The 11,797-nt window shown below is 29.8% G+C and overlaps 2 non-coding genes across 2 annotated transcripts; one reads left to right on the forward strand and one right to left on the reverse strand.

Moving 5' to 3' along the window:
- Nucleotides 1–8,124: 8,124 nt before the first annotated feature.
- Nucleotides 8,125–8,196, forward strand: TRNAP-UGG (transfer RNA proline (anticodon UGG)). Its single transcript has one exon. It is a non-coding gene; the product is annotated as a tRNA-Pro (tRNA).
- A 3,446-nt stretch (nucleotides 8,197–11,642) lies between these two features.
- TRNAP-AGG (transfer RNA proline (anticodon AGG)) lies at nucleotides 11,643–11,714 on the reverse strand. The gene has a single exon. It is a non-coding gene; the product is annotated as a tRNA-Pro (tRNA).
- Nucleotides 11,715–11,797: the final 83 nt, after the last annotated feature.

An 11,797-nucleotide genomic window follows, 5' to 3' on the forward strand; every position in this document is an offset into this window, starting at 1 on the left:
ATGATGCTTCTTCTGGCGGTTTAGCTCGTGATAGCAATGGTGATTGGATTTTCGGTTACAGCAGATACATTGGCAGATGTTCAGTTTTACAGGCTGAGTTGTGGGGAGCTTACGACGGTCTCGAGATTGCTTGGTCGAAAGGTTTCAAGAATGTGATTCTTCACATGGACAGTAAGCTTGCTGTTGAAGCTTTATCGAATAATCCGATGCATATCAATGCGAATTCTAGCTTGATCTCAAGCATTACTAGACTTATCCAAAGGGACTGGCAAGTGACTATTTGTCATACGTATAGGGAAGGCATATTAAATTTCTGTGTAAGCTTTGTATAACGAAGAAGAAGAAGATTAAAGAAGAAGATTGAAGAATAACTTTTTCATCAATAAAGCTGAGTTTTACAATATTTATACACACCTTTCATGACAGGTGTTTTATTCCTATTTGCTATACATATAACGGCTCTATATGAGCTGGCAACTAACTATACACGTTAGTTTTAACTCTAATTGCTAACAGAGTTTGTTTAACTTAACAAAATCTTTAACAAACTCTTAGCTACCTAAATAACTAACTTATCAACTAATTCTTGAAAGCTTGAATCTGCAGAATGAAGTTTCTGATCTTATTATCCCCCCTCAAGATGGAGTATATACATTGTGTATGCCCATCTTGCTTAAGAAATCTAAGAAGGAGGAAGTAGCCTTGACCAGGAGACTTTTTTAAATATCTCAACACCCTTGAAATGGCAGCTTGATGTATCTCAGTTGGGCAATCCAAAAATTGAGATAGCTGTTGAACTGGATAAGATATGTCTGGTCTTGTATTTGTAAGATAGATCAGTCTTCCTACTAGTCTTCTATATGCCTTAACATCTTCAAGCAAAGGACCATCATTCTTAACCAACTTTGTTCCTGCTGTCATAGGTGTAGATGCTGGTTTAGAACTTAGGAACCCTGTTTCAGTTAACAAGTCAATAGTGTATTTTTTCTGACACAAGTTGATTCCTGTCTTGCTTCTTGCAACTTCTAATCCCAGAAAAAACTTCAAAGGACCCAGATCCTTTATTTTGAAGACTTCATGTAAATACTGCTTTATTGAGTTTATGTGAGATGAATTATTGCCAGTTAAAATAACATCATCCACATAGACTAACAAAGCTGTAAATGATCCATCATGTTTCTTTGTAAATAATGAGGAATCTGATGAAGCTTGAATGGATCCTTGAGATATGAGTGCATCTGTTAGTTTGACATTCCACTGTCTGCTAGCTTGTTTCAGTCCATATAGGGACTTTGTAAGCTTACAAACTATGTCAGGCTGATCACTGTGTAATCCCAATGGTAAAGACATGTAAACTTCTTCATGTAAATCCCCATGCAGAAATGCATTGTTGATATCCAATTGCTGAATTATCCAGTCCTGTGAAGCTACAATTGCTAACAACATTCTAATAGTAGTCATCTTAGCAACAGGGGAAAAAGTATCTAAATAGTCAATACCATTTTGTTGTGTGTAGCCTTTTGCAACTAACCTAGCCTTATATCTTTCTATTGTCCCATCACTTTTATATTTGATTTTAAAAATCCATTTAGACCCTATTGGAACTTTTCCTTGTGGTAATTTTGTTAAAATCCATGTTTGGTTTAGTTCTAAAGCTTCTAACTCTTGATTCATAGCTTTCTGCCAATGATCATACTTCACAGCTTCTTTATAAGTTTTTGGTTCTAATTGTGAATCAATTTGAATAGAAAAAACTTTATGAGAATCTGCTAATTTATCATAAGAAAATACTTTTGAAAAATCATGAGGAGAAGTATATTGTCTGTTTGACAAAACTGCATGAGTCCTAGGGAGTTTATAAACATAATCTTTAAGAAAAGAAGGTTCAGTCATCACTCTTGATGATCTCCTAACAGGTACATCATCATTAACTAACACATTATTAGAAATTTCAGAAATATCAGAAATTGCAGTAGCATGATCATGCACAGGAACAGTAATAGCAGTAACAGAATTATGGATAGGAACAACTGGAACAGATATATCATAATCAACAAACTTATAATCAATAGTTGCTGGTAATACTAATGTCTCTTTAAGAATACTGGATTCTTGACATGGAAACAAATGTTCATAAAATCTTACATTCCTAGAGATAATGACATGTTTAGTATCTATTTCAAAAAGTCTATAACCCTTAGTTGTAGATGAATAACCAATAAAGATACATTGTGTTGCTCTAGGAGTAAATTTATGCTTATTTGGAGGTAAAGTTGAAGCATATGATAAACATCCAAAAACCTTTAAATTATCAAAAACAGTTACCTTATTATATAAAATCTCATAAGGTGTTTTATCTGCTATTACAGGTGAAGGATTCCTATTTATTAAATATATTGCATGACTAACACAATCTGCCCAGAAACTCAAAGGTAAAAAAGCTTGAAATTTTAAAGCTCTAACAATGTTTAATATATGTTGATGTTTTCTTTCAACAATAGCATTTTGTTCAGGAGTATATACACATGTTGTCTGATGTATTATTCCTTTTGAACTATAATATTATGGCATATAGAACTCTAAACCATTATCTGGTCTAATACATTTGACTTTCTTATTAAATTGAGTTTCTGCATACTGACAAAAATTCTTAACTAATTGCCTTGCTTCTGATTTTAATTTTAATAAAAATAACCAAGTGAACCTACTCTTGTCATCAACAATAGTTAAAAAATACTTATGTCCATACAAAGAAAAAGACTTTGCTGGACCCCATATATCTATATGCACTAGATCAAAACAATCAGTAGAAATAGAAGTACTTAAAGGAAAAGAATTTTTCTTTTGCTTTGATTGATGACAAGCCTTACAATGACTATTTACAGGAATAGTAATACTAGAATCAACAGATTGTAACACTTTCAGTCTAGAATTAGCTAAATGCCCCAACCTAAAATGCCATATATTCTTACTGCTTACAGAATCAATCAAACAATTATCCACAGAATCAACACAAGTGCCTATACTATTAACTTTTTTCACATCAAAAACAGCAGCAGAAGTCTCAAATTGCTCTTTATCAAGATGATAAAGTCCATGTCTTTGTTTAGCTAATCCAATCATCTTCCAATTGGTTACATCCTGTATTATGCAAACACTCTTAATAAAGAATAAGACAATAATCATACTGAGATGTTAATTTACTTGTAGAAATCAAGTTAAAAGAAAAATCTGGTACAAACAACACCTCACGTAAAATGAAACTAGAACTAAATTTAACAATACCAACATGTGTCACAGGAATCTTTGAATGATTAGGTAATGTAACAAAAACATTTTTGACAGTTTTATATGAAGAAAAAGCATTCAAAGAACAAACAATATGATCTGTGGCACCTGAATCTATAATCCAATCCAAACAAACAGGTTTCTTAGCAATAGAACATCCTACAAAATTCTTAAAATAAGAATAAGAAAGAATTGTGTACCTTCAGATTGTGACTTCACATCATAGTTAGTAGAAATAATGTTCACTTTTGGTGTAGTTCCTCCTGTTGTATTTGCAGTTTGACTTTGCAGAAGAGTCATCATCTGAGTAAATTGATCTTGTGTAATAATAGGAGCCTTTATAACACTATTTCCAGCTTGATTTATATTGTGATCTTGACCCTCAACAGACAACTTATTATTCTCATAATATCCAAAATCACAAGAATCTTGATATTGATCTTGTGTTGAATCAAAACTATAACCATCCTGATATTGTCGTCCCTCATCATGAACATATTCACCTACTTGATTAACAAAAGTCTGTGGTCTAAATCTTGGTCCATAACCTGGAGGATATCCATGTTTCTTAAAACAAATATCTACACTATGTCCAGATAATCCACAAAAACTGCACATTGGTTTACCATTATTAGGAGCTGTAAAAAACCTCTTTTGTCCCCCCTGAGGACGATAATTCTGTCCACTAGTAGCACCAGTCATGTTTGGTTTAAAAACTCTATTACTATTATTGAACATAGGTCTTTGCTGATAAGAAAAATTGGCTTGAGTAGCAAAGGCAGTAGGCTCTATGTTCTGAGGAATAGTCAGTCCTATTGTAAGTTGTCTCTCATGTTGCATAGCTAATGAAAAGGCTTTATTAATCTTTGGCAAAGGATCTAACATCAATATTTGAGTCCTAATTACTGAGTAAGACTCATTTAAACCTTTCAAAAATCTTAATAACATAATCACCTTCTTGTTGTTCTTTTACTGTTTTTAAAGCATCACAATGACATTGAGATATGCAAGAACACACTGGAATCATCCTAAGATTAACAAATTCATCCCAGAGAATCTTTAATTGAGTAAAATACTCAGTAACAGAAAGATTATTTTGTTTAAGTGCAGCAATTTCTTCTTGTAAGTCAGAAATTCTCATAGCATTACCTTGTGAGAATCTGTCAAATAGATCTCTCCATACATCAACTGCATTGTCTAGCCACAAAATACTTTGTGCTATTGATGGTGATAAGAATTTCAGAATCCAAGAAAGCACCATAGTATTACACCTTTCCCAAATTGGATGCATATGATCTGTTTGAGATGGTACTGAGATACTTCCATCTACAAATTTCAAATTGTTCTTCGAGAGAAGACACATTCTCATTGATCGAAATCAGGAGTGATAATTCTGACCATTCAATGGTGGAGAAACAAGAACTAAAGATGGGTTTTCACTAGGATGTAGATAATAAGGACTTGAAGTATTTTCAGAATCAACCATAATGAACTGTTCTGAGGGGAAAATTAAGAAGAAAGAATGAAATTTGTTTGTTTAATGTGGAACAAACCCTAATTTTCTCAAGAAAATCAAAAAATGAATCAAATGATAAAAGAAATTGTGTCTGTATGTTTCTTTTGACTAAAGAAAAACGTAATAGAAAAAGAAAATAAGGAAAAGATGAAATCAAATATAAGAATATGAAATGATTAATCAGCGAAGCAAAATTTTTTGCTTTGATACCATATTAAATTTCTGTGTAAGCTTTGTATAATGAAGAAGAAAAAGATTAAAGAAGAAGATTGAAGAATAACTTTTTCATTAAATCAATAAAGCTGAGTTTTACAATATTTATACACACCTTTTATGACAGGTGTTTTATTCATATTTGCTATGCATATATCGGCTCTATATGAGCTGGCAACTAACTATACACGTTAGTTTTAACTCTAACTGCTAACAGAGTTTGTTTAACTTAACAGAATCTTTAACAAACTCTTAGCTATCTAAATAACTAACTTATCAACTAATTCTTGAAAGCTTGAATCTGCAGAATGAAATTTCTGATCTTATTAAGGCAACCGGTGTGTGGATTGGATGGCTAACTATGGTTTTTCTCTTCCCTTAGGGCGGAGTTTTTTTGAGGTTATGCTGAGTGGAATTGCTTGTTTGATTTTTGAAGATCTTGCTGGTGTATCCATGCCCAGATTTTGTAGATTCACTTAGTGTAGTTATGGCCTTGGCCTATGTCCTTGATCAAAAAAAAAAATCATTTTATCATCTAAATTAACACTTTATCTACTTCTAAACAGTTTCTCATCATAATCAGCAAAATAATTCTAGTGATTAAAAAATCAAACTTTGTCAGTTGATTTGGAAACCGGTCAGCTGTTGGGTTTAATTAACCATACAAATTGAAAATTTGATCCAATCATATTGGATACGACTGAATTAGTTGAACCAAATTAAACTATCTAAATTGGTTAAACCAACGATTAAATTGACAATTGGATCATAAACCATGCTCAAAATAATTTTGTTTTTGTAAGATTTTATTTAACCAGTTCAATTGACGGTTAAACTGAAAAAAATTAACCGCGTCGGTGTGAACACTGATTTCTTTTTTTAAACATTGAATAAGTTTTTTTTTGGCCTAATTACTTAAAAATCACTCACCTTATAATTTTTTTCATTTATACCACGACCCAGGAAAATTTTCAATTGTACCCTATTTTCGATTTTTATGTTTCGTTTGTACTCTAAGAGTAATTTTTTTGATAATTTAATTAATTTAAAGATGAAAATATTAAAAACAAGATACATAAATGATTAACATTAACGTTTTATTAGAATATAAGTTAAAAATGAAGGACTAATTTAAACTTTTTTTAAAAGAAAATAGGTCAATTCAACTCATTAGGGTAGAGATGAAACATAAAAATTAAAAATAAGGTACAATTGAAAATTTTCCTAGGTCATGGTATAAATGAAAAAAAGTTACAAGGTGGGTGATTTTTAAGTAATTAAGCCTTTTTTTTAAACACTTTTCATCCTGACAAGCAGAAAGAGAGTGTCCAATCAAATCAATCAAAAAAAATCAACTAGACCTTTAAAATTTTATCAATTCTAATTTTTTTTATAAGTAGTATATTTCTGAGATAAATTTTAAAAGGCGTAATTAAAATAAAAAAAAACGTTTAAAATTGGTGAATTTTTATGAAATTTTTCCTAAATTTTATAAATATTTTAAATTTTAGTCAATTCTTATTAACAGCCCAAAGAATAACATAATTGTACAGCTCAACAAATTAACATTGAGATTGGTAATGTCATTCCCGTAACAAACCAATGAGGCGTTTGACATGTGTGAAGATTTAATGATAAAAAAATAAATAATAAATAAAAATTCTATATCGCAAAGGCTTATTAACTTGTAAAAATGACGTGACACTTCCGTTGCGTGGGATAAACACTCACAAACTACACCTTGCAAATTCTCTATAAATATGACTTCATATAAAACCTTTTCTGATATTCTTTTCTACATTTTTATTATTCTTTCTACTCTCTTTTTTTCTCTACTTGTACTCACTTATGATCGGAATGAACGTTCGGAACTGTCTTTTAGCATTCTTATGACGAGTTTGATCGATATAATTAAATTTCACATAGCTGCACTAAGGAACAAATTGAACACTCTCGAGCCTTAGAGCATCTCCAAGGGTACTCTTTATTTTAAAGAGCATCTTTGATAAAATAAAGAGCATCTTTAAAATGAAGAGTAAAAGTTATAAATGAAATCCAATGGACTCTTTAAATTCTAATAATTTAATTTGACCTTTTTCAATTAAATTCATTTATTTCGGTAAAAATGAATTAGCACCTGTATAATGCGTAAACATCAAACAACTTTGGGTTTGGGTTCTTATTAAAAATGAGTGAATGTTATTGAAAATGAAATTTCACGTAATATGATAAAAATGATGTACGAGTCCTGCATATTTCAGGTATGAACTATTGTCTAGTAAAACTTAAAAGCTATTTTTATGATCGATACCTTAAATTGCAGCCACCGGCAATAACAAATAAAATCATTCACCCACTAGGCATGAATTTCACTTTGCTGTGAAGGATGCATAATATTTGCTATATATAGTTCTCAAATTTGAGTCGAAGAGTTAAATAAAATTGTTGTAGATGAGAAAATTATTATAGCTGTGAGTATATTTGTTTCAGTGCGATACCAGTTATTTCTAAGAGTGGAGTTGATTTTTTTTAAAAGCCCGATTGTTGGAAAGCAAATCATGTCAATCTTATTTTGAAAATCAAAATATTAGTAATGATAATGGAATAGAGAGTGAAATTGGCTCTCCATATGTAGAGAGCCAAACCAACTCTCTATTTTAAATTTTAAAGATAAAGAGTCCATTGGACTTTAAATTTATAAATAAACTCTTTAAATTAGAGAGTTTTACTGTTTTAAAGAGTCCTTTGGAGATGCTCTTATGTTGTACTGATATCTCCGTTATAATTTTGTTCACATTAAATTATTTATGAAACCAAAATTTATAAATTTATAGTATTAAAATATATATTACATTATATTTTATTTACTGTATGAAAAAAAGAATTTGAATCTGCCACTACTTATACGCATAGGAGAGGATAAAATGTTAGAAATATTGTTTTTTTTTTATAAATGGAAATATTGTTTGAAAGTTCACTATATTTATTTATATACACTTGTAACTTGAATTTAGTGTTAGAGATAATTATCTACAGGTAATAAACTGTAGATATGGTGCAGTTTTTGCGTAGTATTGATAGCTAAATATCATCGATTTAATCAATGAGGGCGTTTGGTCTAGTGGTATGATTCTTGCTTTGGGTGCAAGAGGTCCCGAGTTCGATTCTCGGAACGCCCCTTTTTTCTCTTATTAACGTTTGACTGTTATAACTGGGGGCATTTTGGTCTTTCAGCTGAACATTTCTCTTACAAAAGGGCATTTACGTCATTCTGCAGCATTCATCTCCATGTCTAATATAGTGACAGATAGGGGTGTCAAACGGGTTGGTGGGTCGTGTCGTGTCGACCCACTCTGTTAATACGATTAGGGTCAACACGAACACGATCCGTTTAACAAATCATGTCAAAATCCTCAACTCTAACACGACACAAATTTTAAACGAATGACACGATACAATATGATTAACACATTAAGATAAACGGGTGACACGACACGATTAACACAATTACACAATTTATTTATTTTTTTCCAAACGATAGAATTTCATTAAGAAGATTCAAGTACAAAATATAAAAGTCATATCACAACCCACATTATGATCTTTCAAAATTGAACAATTAGAAACTAAGTAACAATTCCAGATAAGCAATAAATAATCAAAAGTGAGAAAAAATCTGTGACTATGTTCCCGCATAAATTTAACAACGATGAAACTATGTTTCTCGTAGACGGAGTACTTGGATAGTTCTTCTTCCGATTTGCTTTTGAAACCGCTCTATCCAGTTGAGCTTAGCATTCCGATCTTCATCTTCAATGAATTCTTATCAAAGATAACCCAACAAACCTCCCTAATTTTAGATCTACAGTAGTTTAAATGGGTTTTCAAACTCTCCGAATATAGATCTACAAGAACTTTGATAGATCTAAAAACCCCCATTTTTTAAGATCTTCAAAAACTTGTATAGATCTAAAAGACACCCCACATATATTTTAGATCTTAAAGAATCGGATCTCAAATTCAAAAACCCATCAAAAACCTTGATAGATCTAGCACCTACAAACACCAAAAACCTTTAGACTTATTCAAATATGAAAAATACAAATCAACACCCAAAAAACTTCATAATCAAAGATTTTATTCAACTAAAAGAAGGACATAGTAGATCTATAGTAAATAGTATTATGGGCGGAAAGAAAATGATTTTCCGGCTAATGCCAGAGAAATCATCTTCTTCCACCCTTAAAAAGATGAACAAATGAAGAACTTTTCTTTTAGAGAGAAGGGAGAGCAAATATTTTAGAGAGAGAGTCCACTTTCCATTTCCAATTACACAATTAACACGACACACTTAACATTTAAAAATATTTGAACTATATAAATATAATTTTAACCTCAAATTTATCATTTAATACTCAAATTATAAAATTTTAATACAATTAATTTTATTTATATATTAATATAATTTAATTTAATTAATTTAATTTTATGAAATTAAAAATATTTTATTTCAATATTATTATAAATAATATAATTTGTAAACGGGTTATGCAGATTAGATGGGTTGCCGAGTCAATCAGTAACACGACTCATTTATTTCGTGTCATAAACGGGTTGACATGTTTTCGACACGAATCCGCTAAACCTCAACTCAGATTCGCCAAATTTACGTGTAAAGCGAATTATGTTATCGTGTCATGATCCGTTTTGACACCCCTAATGATGACAATAGGACGGGGTGAGACGAAAAAGTCACCTCCATCTCCATCGCTACTTCTGTAAAAAAAAAGTATCATCCCCATTTAATTGGTGGGAACTGAAGATATATCCGTGTTTATTTTTATCTCATGTAAATTTATGTATTCGTGAATTTTTTAATTCCGTTTAATTTTTAAACATGACAGTTTTTTTAGCATTCAAATTAAAGATTTAAAGTGTTTTAATAATAATTAATGTCATTGAAATGGCTTTAATTATTTAAGAAAAAGTAATTTTAATATTTTATTTTAAGGCATAATTCTTTTTTATTTTTTTAAAATTTAAAAAGAAATCTCTAAATTAACATGTATGACATTGTATGTAGCTATTCTTATCCTCCTCATGTCAATCCCACTAGTCTCTTATTTATTCTCATTTGATCACGACGACATAGGAACACGTTCAAATAGAAAAACTCACGTTGGATTTAAAGATAATCAAACTCGAATTGATGATTGTATTTCCATAATCTTTTAATCTTTTTATCACTATATAATTTTATACAATATGAAATTTTAATAATAAAACTATATTGATTAAATAAAATTAAATAATGTCAAAATCGAAATTATATATATGTGTATATATATATATAAAAATTAATAATAATACATGTATATACATCAGATTCCCATGAAGACGGGGATGAAGATCCTTATAGAATTGGAACTACACTCTTCATAAATGAAGAGTGAAATTTTTCTTTTTTCGAATGAAGCTAATTAATAAGATTTTTCGTCTCATTCAAGGCGGATTCTCATGGAGCACGGAAAGTCTCCTTACTATTGCCATCTCTAGTCTAAAATAACTAATCTATATATACTATATAAAAAGTATGGACGGGGGACAAATACATTTACAATAATGTTCTTAAAAATAATTAAATATAATTAGTATTAGCATCTCCTACTATATTGCAATATTTTCTTAAAAAACTAACTAATGTTTAATTTGAAAAAGGAATAAAAAATTTATGTCTGACATTGGCAAATTAAAAGTTCATGTTGAATATGCAAAAGATGCTAAAGATAGTGATTTTTTGTGAAATTAAACCTAAGATAATCAAGTTCTTTTGACTTTGAGAACTCTAATACATCAAATTTTCAGTCTAAAAAACCTATAATAAGTTATAGAAATTATTATTCATTGAATTATTTCATATATCATATTCAAATTGACAAACGTTACAAATTTAATAAAAATTATAGTTATTTATTAAATTATATTAATAGATAATCTTTTATAGTTTAAAATTTAGTAAAAATTACAAATATATTAATAGGTAATCCTAAATATTATTTTCATACAAAAATAGACAATATTAAATTTACACAAGGATTAAAAAATAATTGTTAAATTAGTAATGTTTTTATGAACTTTTAATCACACTCTTTATTTACTTATATATAAATTATATCAGTAATTTTTTTTTTAATAATTGAGAAAGGAAGGACGTTTGTGGGAAAAAATTGAACCCACGACCTTTGCAGTGTCTAACAAACACTCTAACTGAGTTTATGTTGATTAACAATAAAATAAATTAATATAATTGCAATGAATTTAATTAATACATAAATTGACGAGTCACATTACGAGTCATGTGCGTAGCACGAACGTAATGTGAAACTAGTATATTAAAAGTACATATGATATAAAATAAAAGAATTATAATATATTTAGTTTAATAGATATATTAGTTTTGATATACCTAAACTAAAGATTATGTATTATTTTTCATTTCAGCGCAAGTATTTCTTTAATCAAAAAATTAGTTATAATTGGTGTTTTGAAATAAAATAGTATTTGGCAAAAAAAAAATAGTAGAACAAAATCTAATAATGGGAGCCAATAAATAGAAAAAAGGAAAGGGGCATTCCGAGAATTGAACTCGGGACCTCTTGCACCCTAAGCAAGAATCATGCCACTAGACCAAATGCCCTTGTTGTCCATGCTCTCCAAATTACATAAACTAAATAATAAAGATAGCCGTTTTTCATTTCCCTCCAAAGTTTTGTACTCCGA

This window comes from Mercurialis annua, linkage group LG6 (genome assembly GCF_937616625.2).
Source record: "Mercurialis annua linkage group LG6, ddMerAnnu1.2, whole genome shotgun sequence".
NCBI classification, from domain to species: Eukaryota; Viridiplantae; Streptophyta; class Magnoliopsida; order Malpighiales; family Euphorbiaceae; genus Mercurialis; species Mercurialis annua.